Below are 19,816 nucleotides of genomic sequence, written 5' to 3'. Positions count from 1 at the left end.
ATTTTAGTTTCCACTGTCCCGAATATAGGTCTTATGGCTTCCACTGCAAAATATACGCGTTTGAATTCCACAGAACGAGATACAGTGACGTGCGATAGAAGAACATTGCGTGAAAAGGTGCGGCACTGCACTTTGACACATTTAAGACCAAATAACATGTCTTAAATTTCCTTGAAGATACATGTTTAATATATCAAACTCTTCAGAAAGATGTGCGCTACAAAATGAACATATTTTTGCCGGTTTTTTTTTAATTTTTGGACGTTCTATCCCTCAAACTCTCGAAGAGGAGAGGAAGGGGGGAGGGGGGGAAGGGACAAAATTTACTCACATATACGAGTAACTACCACTACGAGTCTCAAAGGCTGGTTAACCACTAACCGAAATAAAGTTGGACGCAGCGATAACATATTTGCCACTCCTAGAGAAAGTGGCGACAGAATATCTCCACCTACTATGTTTCCCCAGGAGTGATGTTCGAGAATCATAGGTTGAGAACATCACAGACAATGGAAATTTTCGTTGGGCCCAGAGACGTGTTCGGAAGACCTGATGGTATAACGCGGCTGTTCGCACTGAGCAGGAAATCCAGGTTCGCATCCCACTGTGGCACAAATTTTTGTTGTCACATCTATTCATTACTGTCCTGCCTGCCAGAAGGTACGAGACAGGGCCTACATGGAAGAGCGCCGGGCTGCCTACAACTCAGGCATAACACAGTTAAGGTTATATACTACTGGCCATTAAAATTGCTACACCACGAAGACGACGTGCTACAAACTCGAAATTTAACCGACAGGAAGAAGATGCTGAGATATGCAAATGATTAGCTTTTCAGAGTATTCACACAAGGTTGGTGCCAGTGGCGACACCTACAACGTGCTGACATGAGGAAAGTTTCCAACCGATTTCTCATACACAAACAGCAGTTGACCGGCGTTGCCTGGTGAAACGTCGTTGTGATGCCTCGTGTAAAGAAGGAGAAAAGCGTACCATCACGTTTCCGGCTTCCATAAAGGTCGGATTGTACCTTATCGCGATTGCAGTTTACCGTATCGCGACATTGCTGCTCGCGTTGGTCGAGATCCAATGACTGTTAGCAGAATATGGAATCGGTGGGTTCAGGAGGGTAATACGGAACGCCGTGCTGGATCCCAACAGCCTCGTATCACTAGCAGTCGAGATGACAGGCATCTTATCCGTATGGCTGTAACGGATCGTGCAGCCACGTCTCGATCCCTGAGTCAACAGATGGGGACGTAAGCAAGACAACAACCATCTGCACGAACAGTTCGGCGACGTTTGCAGCAGCATGGACTATCAGCTCGGAGACCGTGGCTGCGGTTACCCTTGACGCTGCATCAGAGACAGGAGCGCCTGCGATGGTGTACACAAAGACGAACCTGGGTGCACGAATGGCAAAACGTCATTTTATCGGATCAATCCAGGTTCTGTTTACAGCATCATGATGGTCACATCCGTGATTGGCGACATCGCGGTGAACGCACAATGGAAGCGTGTATTCGTCATCGCCATACTGGCGTATCACGCGGCGTGATGGCATCGGGTACCATTGTTTACACGTCTCGGTCACCTCTTGTTCGCATTGACGGCACTTTGAACAGTGGACGTTACATTTCAGATGTGTTACGACCCGTGGCTCTACCCTTCATTCGATCCCTGTGAAACCCTACATTTCAGCAGGATAATGCACGACCACATGTTGCAGGTGCTGTATGGGCCTTTCTGGATACAGAAAATGTTAGACTGCTGCCCTGGCCAGCACATTCTCCAGATATCTCACCCACTGAAAACGTCTGGTCAATGGTGGCCGAGCAACTGGCCCGTCACAATGCACCAGTCACTACTCTTGATGAACTGTGGTATCGTGTTGAAGCTGCATGGGCGGCTGTACCTGTACACGCCATCCAAGCTCTGTTTGAGTCAATGCCCAGGCGTATCAAGGCCGTTATAACGGTTAGCGGTGGTTGTTCTGGGTACTGATTTCTCAGGATCCATGCACGCAAATTGCGTGAAAATGTAATCACATGTCAGTTCTAGTATAATATATTTGTCCAATGAATACCCGTTTATCATCTGCATTTCTTCTTGGTGTAGCAATTTTAATGGCCAGTAGTGTATTTAAGGGGTTTCGTTTGATCTCCCCTTGGTATTCATACAGTAATTATGCCCGTAGATCATTGTAGCAGGCAACTGCATGGCGTGACAGTGAAACCTACCTCGGGCCCGCGCGGTGGCTTTGTGAGTGGGGCCTTGCGGCGTGCCGCTACGGCGCTAGTAGCGTTTTAGAAAGAGGAAAGTTGGCAGCAGTGCGGCGGCCGCCTGCGCCGCGGTGCTGGTGTTCGATTCTCGCCCCCAGGGCTCCGTCCCTCCCTGCGGGAGTACCCTTCCGCGTGACGCGGGCCACTTAGTGGGTACTCTGAGCGTCGCTGCGCTGACACATTAGCGACGCGCCTGCTGCCCGGAACACACGGTCAGACGGCAGTCAGACCACTCCCACGGCTGACACGACCCGTGGACTCCATAGTGGTTGCCCCAGCGCTCACACACGCACGCACGGAACGAGCTCGCCGACGTCATCCCCGGCTGCAGACCTTTGTTTTTATTATCCCACTGTCCGCCCCCGGAAGCTGAATGGTCAGCGTGACGGATTATCAATCCTCTGCGCACGGGTTCGATTCCCGGTTGAGTCGGGGAATTTTCTCCGTCCAGGGACTCGGTGTTGTGCTGTCCTTATCATCATCCTATCATCCTTATCGACTGCAAGTCGCCGAAGTGGCGCCAAATTGAAAGACCGGCGCCCGGCGAACGGTCTGCCCTAGCCGTATGATTAAATTAAAAAAAAAAAAAAAAAAAAAAAAAAAAATCCCATTGTCCGACTGCGATCCTTGACCGCGTAAACATAGAGCGGCGATCTAGGCCTCCGCCTAGCCGCGTTTATTTTCCACGTTTTTAGTTTTCATATTTATATTTCACATGCATCTGGAAAGTGTACACGTGAAGAAGGTAGACACAAAACTTAACGACACAATGCGCTTCACTACTGGTTCCATCAAATCAACCCCCTGCTGCCACTGGTTACCTGTACTGAGTCATACCTCCACCTCACTTAAGGCAGAAACAAGCTCTACTGAGGGGTCCGCAGCTCGTGGTCGTGCGGTAGCGTTCTCACTTCCCGCGCACGGGTTCCCGGGTTCGATTCCCGGCGGGGTCAGGGATTCTTTCTGCCTCGTGATGACTGGGTGTTGTGTGTTGTCCTTAGGTTAGTTAGGTTTAAGTAGTTTTAAGTTCTAGGGGTCTGATAACCATAGATGTTAAGTCCCATAGTGCTCACAAGGGAACCTCCCCATCGCACCCCCCTCAGATTTAGTTATAAGTTGGCACAGTGGAAAGGCCTTGAAAAACTGAACACAGATCGATCGAGAAAACAGGAAGAACTTGTGTGGAACTATGAAAAAAATTAGTAAAATATACAAACAGAGTAGTCCACGCGAAGATATGCAACATCAAGGAGGGTGGCAGTCAAGGAGCGCCGTGGTCCCGTGGTTAGCGAGAGCAGCTACGGAGCGAGAGGTCCTAGGTTCGAGTCTTCCCTCGACTGAAAATTGTAATTTTTTATTTTCAGGTTATGTGACAAACTCTTATGTTTTCATCACTTTTTTGGGAGTGATTATCACATCCACAAGAAAAACTAAATCGGGCGAGGTAGAAGAATCTTTTTACCCATTCGCCAAGTGTACAAGTTAGATGGGTCGACAACATATTCCTGTCATGTGACGCACATGCCGTCACCATTGTCGTATAGAATATATCGGACGTGTTTTCCTGTGGGAGAATCGGTTGACCTATGACCTTGCGATCAAATGTTTTCGGTTCCCATTGGAGAGGCACGTCCTTTCGTCTACTAATCGCACGGTTTTGCGGTGCGGTAGCAAAACACAGGCACTAAACTTATTGCAGTGAAGAGAGACGTCAATGAACGAACGGACAGATCATAACTTTGCGAAAATAAAGAAAGTAAAATTTTCAGTCGAGGGAAAACTTCAACCAAGGACCTCTAGTTCCGCAGCTACTCACGCTAACCACGGGACCACGGCGCTCCTGAGCTCACATTCTCCTTATTGTTGCGTATCTTGCACATGGACTACTCAGTTTGTATATTTTACTAATTTTTATCACGGTTCCACACAACTTCGTCCTGTTTTCTCGATTGATCTGTGTTCAGTTTTTCAAGGCCTATCCACTGTGCCAACTTATAACTAAATCTGAGGGGGGTGCGATGGGGAGGTTCCCTTGTCAGAGCCATTTGAACCATTTCTACTGAGGGAGGTCAAGATAAAATGTCTGCATCGCCCTCTCTTTCACTGCACCATGAATTCTGTCATCCGCCACAGCAACGATTCCGATCAAGAAGACCAGCAAGTGTTACTTCAGGACAACTCATCGCGGGTAGTTTTGATGTAAATGAATGCTGGAAGCATGAATGGTCAACAAAAACATTCGGAACAAGAGCCCATCACCTTGATCCCACAAAGAAGCCAAAAGATTTCGGCCTACCGAGGAACCTCTGGTGCCGCCTCAACAGGTTAAAGACTGGACATGGTTGTTGTAGGTACTTCAGGTACAAATGGGGCTGGATCAATTCACCAATGTGTGAATGTAATCAGGAAGAGCAGACAATTGAACTTTTAGTCCAATTCATACCCTGGAATTCGCGATGACTTGTTCACTCTCACATCCAGCTTATATTAAAAGATTATATATGTTTTCTATTATCCTCTATTTTCGGTCATCTGGCTTCTGACTAGTTTCATGCTGCCCAACATACATTCCTATTCGGTACCAATCTCTTCATCTAAGAGGACCACTTGAACCCAACATTCTTAATTATTTGTTGGATATATGCTACCTCTACAGCTCCCTGGAATACCGTGACAATTATTACTCGATTGCCTGCGACTGCATTTGCACATCAGTAACTTTGTTCTGGTGAGTGACTATTTGGTTGGCTGATTTGGGGAAGGGACCAAACAGCAAGGTTATCAGTCTAATCGGATTAGGGAAGGAAGTCGGCCATGTCACTTCAAAGGAACCAACTCAGCGTTTGCCAGAACAGATCATGGAAAACGTAAATCATGATGGCTGGACACAGGTTCGAACCGTTATCCTCCCCAACGCGAGTCGAGTGTGCTAACCACTGCACAACCTCCCTCGGTATGATGAGTGATGGTGAGTAAACAAGCTACAGTACGAGCAGTGATGTGCACCCGGCTCTCCCGCCTTCAAAGCAGTCCCACGCACGCCGGCCGGTGTGGCCGTGCGGCTCTAGGCGCTTCAGTCTGGAACCGCGTGACCGCTACGATCGCAGGTTCGAATCCTGCCTCGGGCATGGATGTGTGTGATGTCCTTAGGTTACTTAGGTTTAACTAGTTCTAAGTTCTAGGGGACTGAGGACCTCAGAAGTTGAGTTCCATAGTGCTCAGAGCCATTTGAACCATTTTGAAGTCACACGCACGATGCGTCGGTATGTGCAATGCGGGATCAACGACAGATACGGGCCCAGCAACGGACCTGTGACGTCATATTAGTCGGCTTGTTAGCCACACTTCGCGAACACCCAACTCCGTGCAGGGTCCACGGGAAATCAACATTTAATTAAAGAGGTACCCACTAAAGGTCTTAACTATATCGTGTGCTATCGAGAAATCACATGCAGCTACATGCGCAATCGAGGATTATTGAAGTTGTCTGAAACAGTTACTCGCTCCCCACGTGATACGGCTGCTGGCACTCATAAGACCTGTAGTGTTACGTGCTGTGACGTACGCGCCGCAGTCTTTCTTGTGGATCTCAGTACAGTGTGGCTGCCGAACAGCACGTATAGATGGGCATAAGCAGGAGGGCGCGTCTCTGCAGCGTGCTATTGAAGTAGCACTTCGTCTTCAGGCCACGAGTGGCTTACCGGTACCATCCGACCGCCGTGTCATCCTCGGTGGAGGATGCGGATAAGATGGTATTCTTGACCGAAGCCGCTACTATTCGGTCGAGTAGCTCCTCAATTGGCATCACCAGGCTGAGTGCACCCCGAAAAATGGCAACAGCGCATGGCGGCCTGGTTGGTCACCCATCCAAGTGCCGACCACGCCCAACAGCGCTTAACTTCGGTGATCTCACGGGAACCGGTGTATCCAATGCGGCAAGGCCGTTGCCATTGAAGTAGCTATATATTATACAACGTGTACATTATGCAACAAACGGCGAGGAAGTATCGATTAAACACTCAAAACATTGTACAAGCATTCTATTCATTACTTTGAATCGAATCACGTGGCACATGTCAACCAATAAAAGCATGATAAGAGATCAAAACTCAAAGAGTAATTTTTTTTTTCTAATTCGCGTAACATTCTTCAAATCAATAACTATCTTGTACTGCACACTTTGTAAAGTAGCCTACGTCCTTCCTCACTGTTCGAGATATATCCAAACCAAATTTCATCGAAGTCGATTCAGCGGGTTCGTCGCGAAAACTAAACAGACGGAGCTACTTGCGGATTTCATTATTAGTAGGTATAAAACTTTCAATTAAGTTATATTTTTTTCGTAATCTGAATTTGATGAAATAAGGCCCTTACGGTGTCACAAGCTATGCACAAGTTAAAATCAGACCTTTAGCTGCTTACAGGCGTTGGTAAATATCATCGAGGACAGTTGAAAGACGGCCTGTGTGGCCGAGCGGTTCTAGGCGCTTCTGTCTGGAAGCGCGCGACCGCTACGGTCGCAGGTTCGAATCCTGCCTCGGGCATGGATGTGTGTGATGTCCTTAGGTTAGTTAGGTTTAACTAGTTCTAAGTTCTAGGAGACTGATGAGCTCATATGTTAAGTCCCATAGTGCTCAGAGCCATTTGAACCATTTGACAGTTGAAAAATGTGTTCCCCGACCGGGACTCGAACCCGGAGTCTCCTTCTTACATGGCAGACGCTCTATCCGACTAATTTTTATCTCAGTCTGCATTTAAAGCGAACAGCCAACCAATATAAATTCTATATGAAGACGGTACCTGTTCTTTCGGACATCTCTGAAAGAACAAATACCATCTTCATGTAGATAAGGATTATCGGCTAACGATGTTCTTCAGTGCGGATGTACTTAGATTGCCCGAACTCTTACGGGAATCGGTAGATTGACTGCCGCGAGTAATGAGTATGGTGGGCAGGAACACTACAAATGCAGCGTGTGGACAGAAAGTTGGAAGGTGTGGCTCTCTTGTGGAGCGTGCCAATGATAAGTACCTGCAGTCGCCCTCGGTGGCTCAGTCGGATAGAGCATCTCTCATGTAAGCAGGAGGTCCCGGGTTCGAGTCTCTGTCGGGGCACACACTTTTCAACTGTCCCCGTTGATATTTACCAACGCCTGTAAGCAGCTAAAGGTCCTATTTCGTTGTAATTTCGTTCTTCCAGAGCTGCAAGGTCTCCAACGGTGTCTGTACAGATATCAGCTTCATATAATTATAAAATGTTTCGCAGAGCGACTTAGCTTCTTAGTTCATATCACCGACCGTAAGTAGTTTACAAATGCATGGCATAAGTCAAACTGCAGCTAACAGACGGCACACGGCGTTGAATATTAAATGCAACTTGTAGTTGTGACTGAAATTACAGCCAGATTCTGTAAAGAAATTATTGTGGTTTCTGCGACTTCTCAATAACTGTGATTTGTAACCGATACGCTATTTCTTGGCCATCCCTTCTGAGGGTATAGGGAAACAGACTTGCCCTTTGGGGCTCCAGTACCCCGTGGTCAAGCGTGGCTGTCGAGAAGCCGTGACCAGAGGTGACTGACTCGTTAGGCAACCAGCACAACAGTTCCGTAGGGCAGGAAGCAGATCTCTCGACACATGGTGCTCCGATACCTACATCTGCATCTGCGTCTACGCTGCAAGCCATCCTGAGCTGTGTTGCGGACGGAACTTTATAAACCGCTTTCACACTTCTGCTCTTTCTTGTTCCAGTCGAGACTGTCACATATTTACGATCTGTTCAAGAGATATGCGAGGGTCACTCCAAAAGAAATGAACACTATTTTTTTTTAAATCCATCTTTTATTCTACACGTTTGAAAGTTTTACAGTGTGCAGATACTTCCTTTAGGAACAACATTTTCATTTCTCCACATAATATCCAGGCCTCTCAACTGCCTTACGCCATCTTGGAACCATCGCCTGTATACCCGCACGGTAAAATTCTCCACCAACCTGTTGGAGCCACTGTTTGGCAGCGTGCACAAGGGAGTCATCATCTTCAAATCTTGTTCCAATACGTCCCAGAGATGGCAGCACCGTACGGCAGATGGAATTTTACCGCCAGCGGCGAGAATGAGAACTGTTTTAAATACTTAAAATGGCGACGTGTGTTTTAGTTTCCCAAAGAGATGATAGTCACATGGAGCCAGGTCAGTACTGTAAGGCGGGTGTTTCAGTGCTGTCCATCCGAGTTTTGTGATCGCTTGCATGGTTTTTTGACTGACATGTCGCCGTGAATTGTCATTCAACAGCAAAACATCCTGCTTTTGCCGATGTGGTCGAACACGACTCAGTCGACCTTGAAGTTTCTTCAGTGTCGTCACATACGCAATAGAATAACTGGTGGTTCCACTTGGCATGATGTCCACAAGCAAGAGTCCTTCTGAATCGAAAAATACCATAACCATAACTTTTCCAGGTGTGGTTTTGAGTTTGTTTTTTTTTCCTTGGGTCAATTAGCATGATGTCACTCCACTGATTGCCTGGTGAAAAATTATGGAGCCATGTTCCATCACCTATCACAATTCTCCCAAGAAATTCATCTCCACCATTCTCGTACTGTTCCAAAAGTTCGCTGCATACCGTTTTTCTTGTTTGTTCGTGATCCACTATCAACACCCTGGGAACCCACCTGGCACAAACCTTTTTTAAAGCCAACACTTTCAGTATTCTGCAAACACTTCCTTCCCCTATCCCAACGTAGCGTGACAATTCGTTCACCGTGATGCGTCTGTCAGCAGCCACCAATCCGTTAACTCTCTGCACATTGTCTGGAGTGTGTGCAGTACGAGGCCTGCCGCTGCGAGGACAATCCTCAATATTGCCGTGCCCGCTTTCATCATGTAACCTGCTTGCCCACCGACTAAGTGTCCTGCGATCGACAGCAGCATCTCCATACACCTTTTTCAACCTCTTGTGGATGTTTCCCACTGTCTCGTTTTCACAGCACAGGAATTCTATGGCAGCACGTTGCCTCTGATGAACGTCAAGTGTAGCAGCCATCTTGAAGACATGCTGTGACAGCGACACTCAAGGGAACAGGTTGAACTAAGCTTGAAAACAAGCGGGAAGGATGTATCTACACACTGTAAGACTTTAACAAATGCAGAATGAAAACCGTATTAAAAAAAAATAGTGTGCATTTCTTTTGGAGTGACCCACGTATGTATGAGGAAGCAATGTACTGGTTCCCTTTCGGTATTCTCACTCTCTGGGAGAAACCCTAATAGTAATGTTCGAAAACTATAGGCACAGAACATCAGTCACAATGTAAATCTGGATTAGGGCAGGAGGCGTGCTCGAATAGCCTAATGCTACGAGGTGCATTCAAGTTCTAAGGCCTCCGATTTTTTTTTCTAATTAGCTACTCACCCGAAATCGATGAAACTGGCGTTACTTCTCGACGTAATCACCCTGCAGACGTACACATTTTTCACAACGCTGACGCCATGATTCCATGGCAGCGGCGAAGGCTTCTTTAGGAGTCTGTTTTGACCACTGGAAAATCGCTGAGGCAATAGCAGCACGGCTGGTGAATGTGCGGCCACGGAGAGTGTCTTTCATTGTTGGAAAAAGCCGAAAGTCACTAGGAGCCAGGTCAGGTGAGTAGGCAGCATGAGGAATCACTTCAAAGTTGTTATCACGAAGAAACTGTTGCGTAACGTTAGCTCGATGTGCGGGTGCGTTGTCTCGGTGAAACAGCACACGCGCAGCCCTTCCCGGACGTTTTTGTTGCAGTGCAGGAAGGAATTTGTTCTTCAAAACATTTTCGTAGGATGCACCTGTTACCGTAGTGCCCTTTGGAACGCAATGGGTAAGGATTACGCCCTCGCTGTCCCAGAACATGGACACCATCATTTACAGCACTGGCGGTTACCCGAAATTTTTTTGGTGGCGGTGAATCTGTGTGCTTCCATTGAGATGACTGGCGCTTTGTTTCTGGATTGAAAAATGTTATCCACGTCTCATCCATTGTCACAACCGACGAAAAGAAAGTCCCATTCGTGCTGTCGTTGCGCGTCAACATTGCTTGGCAACATGCCACACGGGCAGCCGTGTGGTCGTCCGTCAGCATTCGTGGCACCCACCTGGATGACACTTTTCGCATTTTCAGGTCGTCATGCAGGATTGTGTGCACAGAACCCACAGAAATGCCTACTCTGAAGGCGATCTGTTCAACAGCCATTCGGCGATCCCCCAAAACAATTCTCTCCACTTTCTCGATCCTGTCGTCAGACCGGCTTGTGCGAGCCCGAGGTTGTTTCGGTTTGTTGTCACACGATGTTCTGCCTTCATTAAACTGTCGCACCCACGAACGCACTTTCGACACATCCATAACTCCATCACCACATGTCTCCTTCAACTGTCGATGAATTTCAATTGGTTTCACACCACGCAAATTCAGAAAACGAATGATTGCACGCTGTTCAAGTAAGGAAAACGTCGCCATTTTAAGTATTTAAAACAGTTCTCATTCTCGCCGCTGGCGGTAAAATTCCATCTGCCGTACGGTGCTGCCATCTCTGGGATGTATTGACAATGAACGCGGCCTCATTTTAAAACAATGCGCATGTTTCTATCTCTTTCCAGTCCGGAGAAAAAAAATCGGAGGCCTTAGAAGTTGAATGCACACCGTATATGGTAACAAGACTGTCCGCACTGAGTGGCAAATTCAGGTTCGAATCCCAGTGTGGAACAAATTTTTGCTGTCACGACTTACCATTACTGCTCTGTCTTCCAGACGATATGGGACACAGCCTATCTACAAGAGCAAAGGACTGTTTAAGACGCAGGCGTAACGTAGTTAAGGTTGGACTACAGAGAGGGCGCACTCGACAGGCGGTAGTAGTTTCATCAATACATCACTACATCAGACTCTGTCCGCAGTTCGTGGTCTTGCGGTAGCGGTCTCGCTTTCCGCGCAGGGGGTCCCGGGTTCGATTTTTCTCTGCCTCGAGATGACTGGGTGTTGTGTGTCTGTCACCATCATTTCATCCTCATTCACTAGAAAATCGCCGTAGTGGCGTTAAAGAACTTGTGGAGCGGCGGCCGAACCGCCCCGCGAGGGGTCTCCCGGCCGCCAATGCCACATGCTCATTATTATTATTATTACAGCAGACTTCCTTCAAATTCCGTTTGTGCTTCGTAGTTAAAATTCCAAATATTTGGACAGCTCCGGAGTCGGCAACGATGGACGAAGTATTAGCAGGGCCGAAACTAAATCTGCGCCCAAGAGGCAGTCGGTGGAATGACATTTCAAATCATCTCCGACAAGGAAAAAATTAAGTTTTTGAAAACAGCTACACGTCTTCAAATGAACAAGAGCAAACATGACATCAGACTGGTTTTTAGACTAACAAAGAAAATAAGTCAAGTACTCCGATCTGTGTAGGATAAACGCTCTCCTCTGTAGACATATGGCGTATACAAAATTCCATGTATGAGTGGTAAAGTTGATATTGGAACTACCATGAGGAGCGTAAATACACGGCTAAAAGAGCACAAAAAGTCTTTGCGAAGTAGAAAAAGAGAGAAATCAGCTGTAGCAGATCATGTTCTTCAGTCAGGAAACCACGAAGTGACGTTTTCAGAAACAGAAATTTTATCTACAACGTCAGATTATTATCCACGACTATGTAGAGAAGCCATTGGAATTTATAAGCATCAGGATATTTTTAATAGGAAAGAGGAGGCAATAAAAGCGACATATGCACAGTAGCTCTGCAGAATCGCTAGACAATTTTGTCTTCCAAAATACGACAATCGATAGTTAAGTTTTATCTTTGACAAGGATTATCTCTGCTCATCACGTGTTACTTCGGCCACGCCCCCTTTCCTGTAGTATATATGTCGCTCTACGACGTCCGACCTGTCAGTCGGCAAGACCCAGCGGAGGAGCGCCTCTGCCAGCGCAGTCGTGGACGAAACGTCATGAACAGCAGAGTTTCTTGGACCACGACCTTACATCACGAAAGGTTTACCAGCAGCCATGTAGTTGAAAGCTGGCTTACATCATTGCTGCATTAATGCCGTGAACCAACTTTGAACTATATATTCTTACGATGCTCTTGTAAATAAACAATACAAATGCTCTTGTACATAAACAATACAAAGTAGATGTGTGGCTGTTTTCAGAAACTTAGTTTTAACAGTCGCGATGCACTATAAACTCTATCCAATATGTGAAAGGGGGAAAACTCTCAAGAAGTTAGTTTGAAAGCACGTGTTCTGCAAGTTCGTCCACCAAAAGTTACTGAGGATGTTCTTTTCCATCCTCCGTACAGCATTCACCTAGCGCCGTCAAATTTCCATGTGTTCGGACAGTGAAAGAAGTTTTTTGGGGATATCACTTTGAATCCTACTGCAAATCGACGTTAATGGTATGGGTCTGCAATTCAGCGGATCATTCCTGTGTCCTTCCTTAGGTATTTGCGTGACTTACGCAACTTTCCAGTCTTTAGGTACGGATCTCTCGACCAGCAAGCCGTTGTATACGAGGGTGAGTGAAACGAAAACCTTAAATATTTTGTTTACATATTATTTATTGTGCAGAAGTGGTACAATGCTGTATCACTTTTCAACATAATCTCCCCCACGCTCAATGCAAGTCCTCCAGCGCTTACATAGTGCTTAAATTCCTTTAGAAAAAAATTCTTTTGGTAGTCCGCGCAACCACTCATGCACCGCGTGGCGTACCTCTTCATCAGAACGGAACTACTTTCCTCCCATTGCGTCTTCGAGTGGTCCAAACATATGGAAATCACTTGGGGCAAGGTCTGGTGAGTATGGTGGATGAGGAAGACACTCACAATAGAGTGAACCCATGCTTCGTCCCCAGTAACGATTCTTGCAAGGAAGCCATCACCTTCTCGTTCAAAGCGCCGAAGAACTTCTTCACAAGCATCAACACGTCGTTCTCTCATTTCAAGAGTCAGCTGCCGTGGCACTCATCTTGCAGACACTTTGTGAAACAGGAGCACATCATGCACAATGTGGTGTGCTGACTCATGACTAATCTGTAGACATGCTGCAATGTCATTCAGTGTCACTCGGCGGTGTTCCTTCACTATGGTTTCAAGTGCTGCAATTTTCTGTGGAGTCACAACTCGTTGTGCCTGACCTGTATGAGGAGCATCTTCCACTGAAGTCACACCATTTGCGAACTTCCTACTCCATTCGTAGACTTGCTGCTGTGATAAATATGCATCACCGTACTGAACCTTCATTCGTCTATGAATTTTAATAGGTTTCACACCTTGACTACGCAAAAACCGAATAACAGAACGCTGGTCTTCCCTGGTGCGAGTCGCAAGTGGGGCGGCCATCTTTATACTGATACTGCGACGGTATGTGTGCATCTGCACTATGCTGCCACCTACAGGCCATTCTGCACGCTGTTTGTAGCACGCTTACCAACTTACAGGATAAAGGCGCGAAATTTCGATTTGTTATTACAAACAACGTTTTCATTTGACTCATCCTCGTATGATTGCTAAGTATACAGTTATTGTATCAGCATGCTATGAAAGTAAAGTGACTGGTATATAATACGGACCGGTGGCCTTGCGTTTAATAAGTAATTTTAGATTCTTTGCTATACCGAGGATGAATTCTGGAGTTCTTACTTCGTTTCCTTTGGTGGAGAAATTTCGGAAAACCGTGCTTTCTGACTGATGCTCGTATGTTTATATAATGACGTAGATCTTGTAAGGGGCAGTCAAATGGAAGCGGAACACACGTCACAACGGGATAATGGAATGGTTCCATTCAGAAGTAATGACCACACGTGTTACGACATTTACCACATTGGGAGACCACAAGACCGGTTCCCGTTTCGTAGAACGCGGTCGGCCGCCCACGGCCTTCCGACAGCCAGCCCGGGCGTTTTGACTTCATGGCGCGTCGCAGTTTCTGCTAAGTCTCTACACAGCGCTGCGCAATGGTTGCAGTCCCACGCTACGAGCAGAGGACCTCTGCAGACATGACCTTACCGAAACTTCTGGGTACAGCTTTGGATTTCTTTGGCTCGGGAGATGAGGGATAGGTCCGCGTTGGCTTTCACGTTTGCATCGGACTCGAAATGGTGGGACCACGTTAAGCCGTGATGTCCTCCTCGTTCACTGGAGAGGGCCTCTCCTCGTCGAGTCCCTGGAGCGTGGAATCAAAATAAACGCACAGCTCTACGGAGACACACAGCAGAAACTGCAACGCGCCACAAAGTCGGAACGTCCAGGACTGCTGTTGCACGAAATCGTCTTGTAGCACGAAAACGCCAATCTGACGAAGGCTACACTTCAGCGACTTGGTTGGGAAACACTGCAAAACGCTCCTTAAGTGGAGCCGGAACGATCCATCTCCTCCACGTTAATTTCAGCAACTAGAAGGAACATTTCTTCTAAAACCATTAAACACATTGCTCTGAAATTTGGACTACATGTTCAGTGAATATTTCTCTACAAAGTTTTAATGGCATGTTTAGAAATATTTATTGGTTTTTGTTTTATTATAACTCTTGAATTATACAATATTTTCTTTACACTTTGTTACAAAAATGAAGGAAAAGAAGTAAACAATATTGTGTATAAATTTCATTGATATACTGTTAGCAGTTTTTGAGAAAATGTTCCTCAAAGATGAAAATTTTAAAGTTACTGGAAATGGCTTCCAAAGTTTTTAATACATTCCTGCCCCACATGATGGATTATCAGCATCTTCTTCTTTTTCCAGGGTTAGTTTCCTCTTCACTGGTCTTATCTTGCCTTTTGCTGCATATTGTAGGCTTTTGTCTCTTCTTCCTGCACCTCTTAGTCTTTCTTCATCAATTAGGCCCATTGTGGAAGTGGTGATGTGTCCTGATTGGAAACCTAAGCGTTTCAGCACATCACATTTCATAATGTTCACTTCATTGTATGTTGCTACTGCAAAGCCCGGATCTCTCGTCGTGTGATTTCGCCAGTTTTTGGCCAACTGAAGATGGATGGATGGATTGAGAGGGTTGTTGGGCGCACGACGGCAAGGTTTTTAGCGCCCACTCGGTAACAGATTGAGAAGGGTGTCAAGAAAAGACTCAGAACAATAAGATAAAACAGAAGGTAAGACACAGGAAATGAGCTTGGAAAAATATGTGCCTACCCACACCGAAGCGTGGGACGAAGCATGCCGCCAGCCGTAAAACATGGACAACCCAGGAAGAAAGTGGTAGAGGTAAGGCATGCGTAGACGCCGGTTTTAGTCGGACTAGGAAGTACAGGACCGGGTGGGGTCGTGGAGTCAACGGACGCCCACGTTCTAACAAGGGAACCTCCCCATCGCACCCCCCTCAGATTTAGTTAAGGGTTGGCATAGTGGATAGGCCTTGAAAAACTGAACACAGATCAATCGAGAAAACAGGAAGCAGTTCTGTGGAACTATGAAAAAAATAAGCAAAATACACAAAGTGAGTAGTCCATGTGCAAGATACGCAACATCAAGAACAATGTGAGCTCAAGAGCGTCGTGGTCCCGTGGTTAGCGTGAGCAGCTGCGGAACGAGAGGTCCTTGGTTCAAGTCTTCCGTCGAGTGAGAAGTTTACTTTCTTTATTTTCGCAAAGTTATGATCTGTCCGTTCGTTCATTGACGTCTCTGTTCACTGTAATAAGTTTAGTGTCTGTGTTTTGCGACCGCACCGCAAAACCGTACGATTAATAGACGAAAGGACGTGCTTCTCCATTGGGAAGCGAAAACATTTGATCGCAAGGTCATAGGTCAACCGATTCCTCCACAGGAAAACACGTCTGATATATTCTATACGACACTGGTGACTACATGTGCGTCGCATGACAGGAATATGTTGTCGACCCACCTAACTTGTGCACTTGGCGAATGGGTAAAAAGATTCTTCTACCTTGCCCGATTTAGGTTTTCTTGTGGATGTGATGAAAACATAACAGTTTGTCACGTAAACTGCAACAAATGAATGCAACAGTTTCACAGTCCCACAGTTTTCCCTGTGCTCTGTCAAAACATGTTTTTAACGTTCTCAGGTATTTTCCATTTGTAGGCCGTCAAATCCTGCATATGTCCAAGCAAATCTGAACATGTCCTGGAATTTTGGAGAGCGAAGTTGATTATCTGTGAGTGCCTGAACTTTGATAACTGACACACGATCACGTAAACAATACTGCTGTGTCTACCTGTGCAGCTTCGCAACATAATTGTCTCATAATAAAAAAATTAAACTTTTCACTGGAGGAGGACTTGAACCAAGGACCTCTCGTTCCGCAGCTGCTCACGCTAACCACGGGACCACGGCGCTCCTGAGCTCATTATATCCTTGATGTTGCTTATCTTGCACATGGACTACTCAGTTTGTATATTTTGCTTATTTTTTGACAGTTCGACACAACTTCTTCCTGTTTCAAAAGTGGCTCTGAGCACTATGGGACTTAACATCTTATGGTCATCAGTCCCCTAGAACTTAGAACTACTTAAACCTAACTAACCTAAGGACATCACACAACACCCCGTTCTTCCTGTTTTCTCGAGTGATCTGTGTTCAGTTTTTCAAGGCCTATCCACTGTGCCAACTTATAACTAAACCTGACGGGGGTGGGATGGGGAGGTTCCGTTGTAAGAAACAAGATTTGGTCGTCCTTTCTCCGTGTGGGGTAAATTTGATCAGTTTTGAATGGAACCATTCCACAGTCTCATTGTGGCGGGTGTCCGGTTTTCGTGTCACTGCCCGTTGTCGTTTGTCCAACCTCTGCGTGCGGCGCTTACGCAAGTACTGTCACGGTAGGCGGCGAGTACGTATAATACGCGACGTGCGACACACGGAGCGGGGGCGTGGTAGGCACAAGACGAGGGCGGTGTCCAGACGGAGACTTGGCAGCGCCGCGGCGCGCCACCCCCGAATCGAACCGTCTCGCCGGCGCCCAGACGCCGGAGGGTGCGGGGGGCGGCTGGGGCACACGAGCCGCGGCCCGTGCCGTGGCGTGGCGTGGCGTGGCGGCTGGCGCAGCGGCGGCGGCGGTCAGGGGTTCAGCGGGGGCGGCAACAAGTAGCCGAGCCGGGCCGGCAGGCGGAAGTGGGGGCCAAGCGGCGAGGCAGCCGACTAGTCGCGGGATCGGAAAGCGCGTGACCATTCCGTTGCGGCATATACAGGGTGGAAAGTATTTAAACCGGCAAACACTGCGAGGTTGTAACGGACATCAAAACTAATATTTTTCCCTAATGTCATTTTTTCTATGAAGATTATTTAAGCCGGTGGAGGCTGTTCAGTTGTAGGCAACTGCTGTCCACCGGTGTAGTAGTGCATTGTCTCTGTTTACTATTGGAGCGATACACCTGGAGTGAGTACACTGATATGGTTGGTGCGTACTACGAAGCGCACCACAAAAGACAAGCTGCACAGCGGGTTTATCAACAACAATATCCTAGAAACTTCCTGGCAGATTAAAACTGTGTGCCGGACCGAGACTTGGTAGAGCACATGCAAAGGCAAAGGTCCCGAGTTCGAGTCTCGGTCCGGCACACAGTTTTAATCTGCCAGGAAGTTTCGTATCAGCGCACACTCCACTGCAGAGTGAAAATCTCATTCTCGAAACATCCCCCAGGCTGTGGCTAAGCCATGTATCCGCAATATCCTTTCTTTCAGGAGTCCTAGTTCTGCAAGCTTCGCAGGAGAGCTTCTGTAAAGTTTGGAAGGTAGGAGACGAGGTACTGGCAGAAGTAAAGCTGTGAGGACGGGGCGTGAGTCGTGCTTGGGTAGCTCAGTTGATAGAGCGCTTGCCGCGGAAGGCAAAGGTCCCGAGTTCGAGTCTCGGTCCGGCACACAGTTTTAATCTGCCAGGAAGTTTCATATCAGCGCACACTCCACTGCAGAGTGAAAATCTCATTCTGGAAACAATATCCCAATCGCCGTATCACGCATAATACGACCTCTGCTGCTGTGTACCTATGTCTCCGTCAGACCGAGTCATTCAGCAGATTACCTGCACAGGGACGCCGTCGCACGGTAAGAACGCTGCAATTTGAGGAAGCTATCTCGCAGCATGTGGAGCGGGATCCTTCAATCAGCACTCGTGCAATTGCTCGTAAAACGGGGACGGATCAGACGAATGTAAGAACAGTCCTTCGAGAGCAATTGTTACGTCCATTACACTTACAGCGTGTCCACAACCTGGAACCAGTTGATCATCCACCCAGAGCACAGTTTTCGCAGTGGTACCTGGAACACAGTGAAATGCATCCTACATTTCCATCCTCTGTGTTGTTTACCGATGAAGCAACGTTCGGGCGTGATGGAGTCTTCAACACGCACAATTCGCATGTTTGGAGTGAGGATAACCCAAATGCCACAGTTACTAGCGCGCATCAAGTGCGGTTCTTCGTTAATGTGTGGGTCGGTGTTATTGGGCACCGTTTAATTGGGCCGTATCTGCCACCTAGGCAGTTAAATGTCAGGGACTATTACAATTTTTTCGCCAGAGCATTGCCAGAATTGCTGGAAGACGTCACGCTCCCTAGAAGACAGCGCATGTGGTTACAACATGACGGGGCGCCGTCACATTTCAGTCGTCGTGTGTGTCGATTCCTGGACCGACGGTTCCCAGGAACGTGGATTGGCAGAGGTTGTCTTGTAGCATGGCCTGCTCGATCCCAAGATATGTCCCCTCTGGAATTTTTTTGTGTGGGGAGAGATGCGCAACCTTGTTTACGCAACCCCTGTTGCATCAGAAGAGGATCTGGTTGCCCGGATAGTAGCAGCACCAAGAACAATTCAGGATACTCCTGGGATTTCTGCCCGTGTCAGACAGAACATGATCCGACGGTGTAACCTTTGTTCAAGTGTCAATGAAGGCATTTTTTGAAATCTACTATAATTGAAATTGGGTTGTGTTAATGTGTTGTCTCTTGGTCATAAAAAATGGAAAAGCGTTTGTTGGTTTAATTAATTTGCCGTCAGAGAAATCTTCCACTACCGGTTTAAATACTCCTCATACGAAAAAATAACATTAGGGAAAAATATTTGTTTTGATGTCCCCTCCCATAGTTTGTCGGTTTAAATATTTTTCACCCTGTATACCACACGATAAAAAAAAGAAAGAAAAAGGCGCACTGCGAAGGAATTGTCCGAATGAGATGCAAACCTGTAGATCTTATGTTAATGTACAGACAAACAACTGATTACAGCTGCAGGAAAACTGGATGATTTATTCAAGAGAAAGAGCTTCACAAATTGAGTAAGTCAACAATGCGATGGACCACCTCGCGCTCCCTATTTGTTAGAGTCTTCAGTCTTTCTGACTGGTTTGGTGCGGCCCGCCACGAATTTCTCTCCTGTGCCAACCTCTTCATCTCGGAGTAATACTTGCAACTTACGTCCTCAATTATTTGCTGGACGTATTCCAATCTCTGTCTTCGTCTACAGTTTTTGCCTTCTACAGCTCCTCTAGTACCATGGAAGTCATTCCCTGATAAATGATAATTAATTGAAACCCTCAGCTGCCGACA

General features: G+C 46.9%; 1 protein-coding gene and 1 pseudogene across 1 annotated transcript in view; both read right to left on the bottom strand.

Moving 5' to 3' along the window:
• The window catches only part of LOC126106100 (RAC serine/threonine-protein kinase), a 715,375-nt gene that overhangs the window by 158,717 nt on the left and 536,842 nt on the right, over window positions 1–19,816 (bottom strand). The window lies entirely within an intron of this gene.
• Window positions 6,114–6,231, bottom strand: LOC126106980 (5S ribosomal RNA; annotated as a pseudogene).

The sequence above is a fragment of the Schistocerca cancellata genome, chromosome 10, assembly GCF_023864275.1.
Source record: "Schistocerca cancellata isolate TAMUIC-IGC-003103 chromosome 10, iqSchCanc2.1, whole genome shotgun sequence".
In the NCBI taxonomy this organism is placed as follows: domain Eukaryota; kingdom Metazoa; phylum Arthropoda; class Insecta; order Orthoptera; family Acrididae; genus Schistocerca; species Schistocerca cancellata.
The sequence above is the reverse complement of the archived record's forward strand: the minus strand, read 5'-3'. Positions and strand labels throughout refer to the sequence as shown.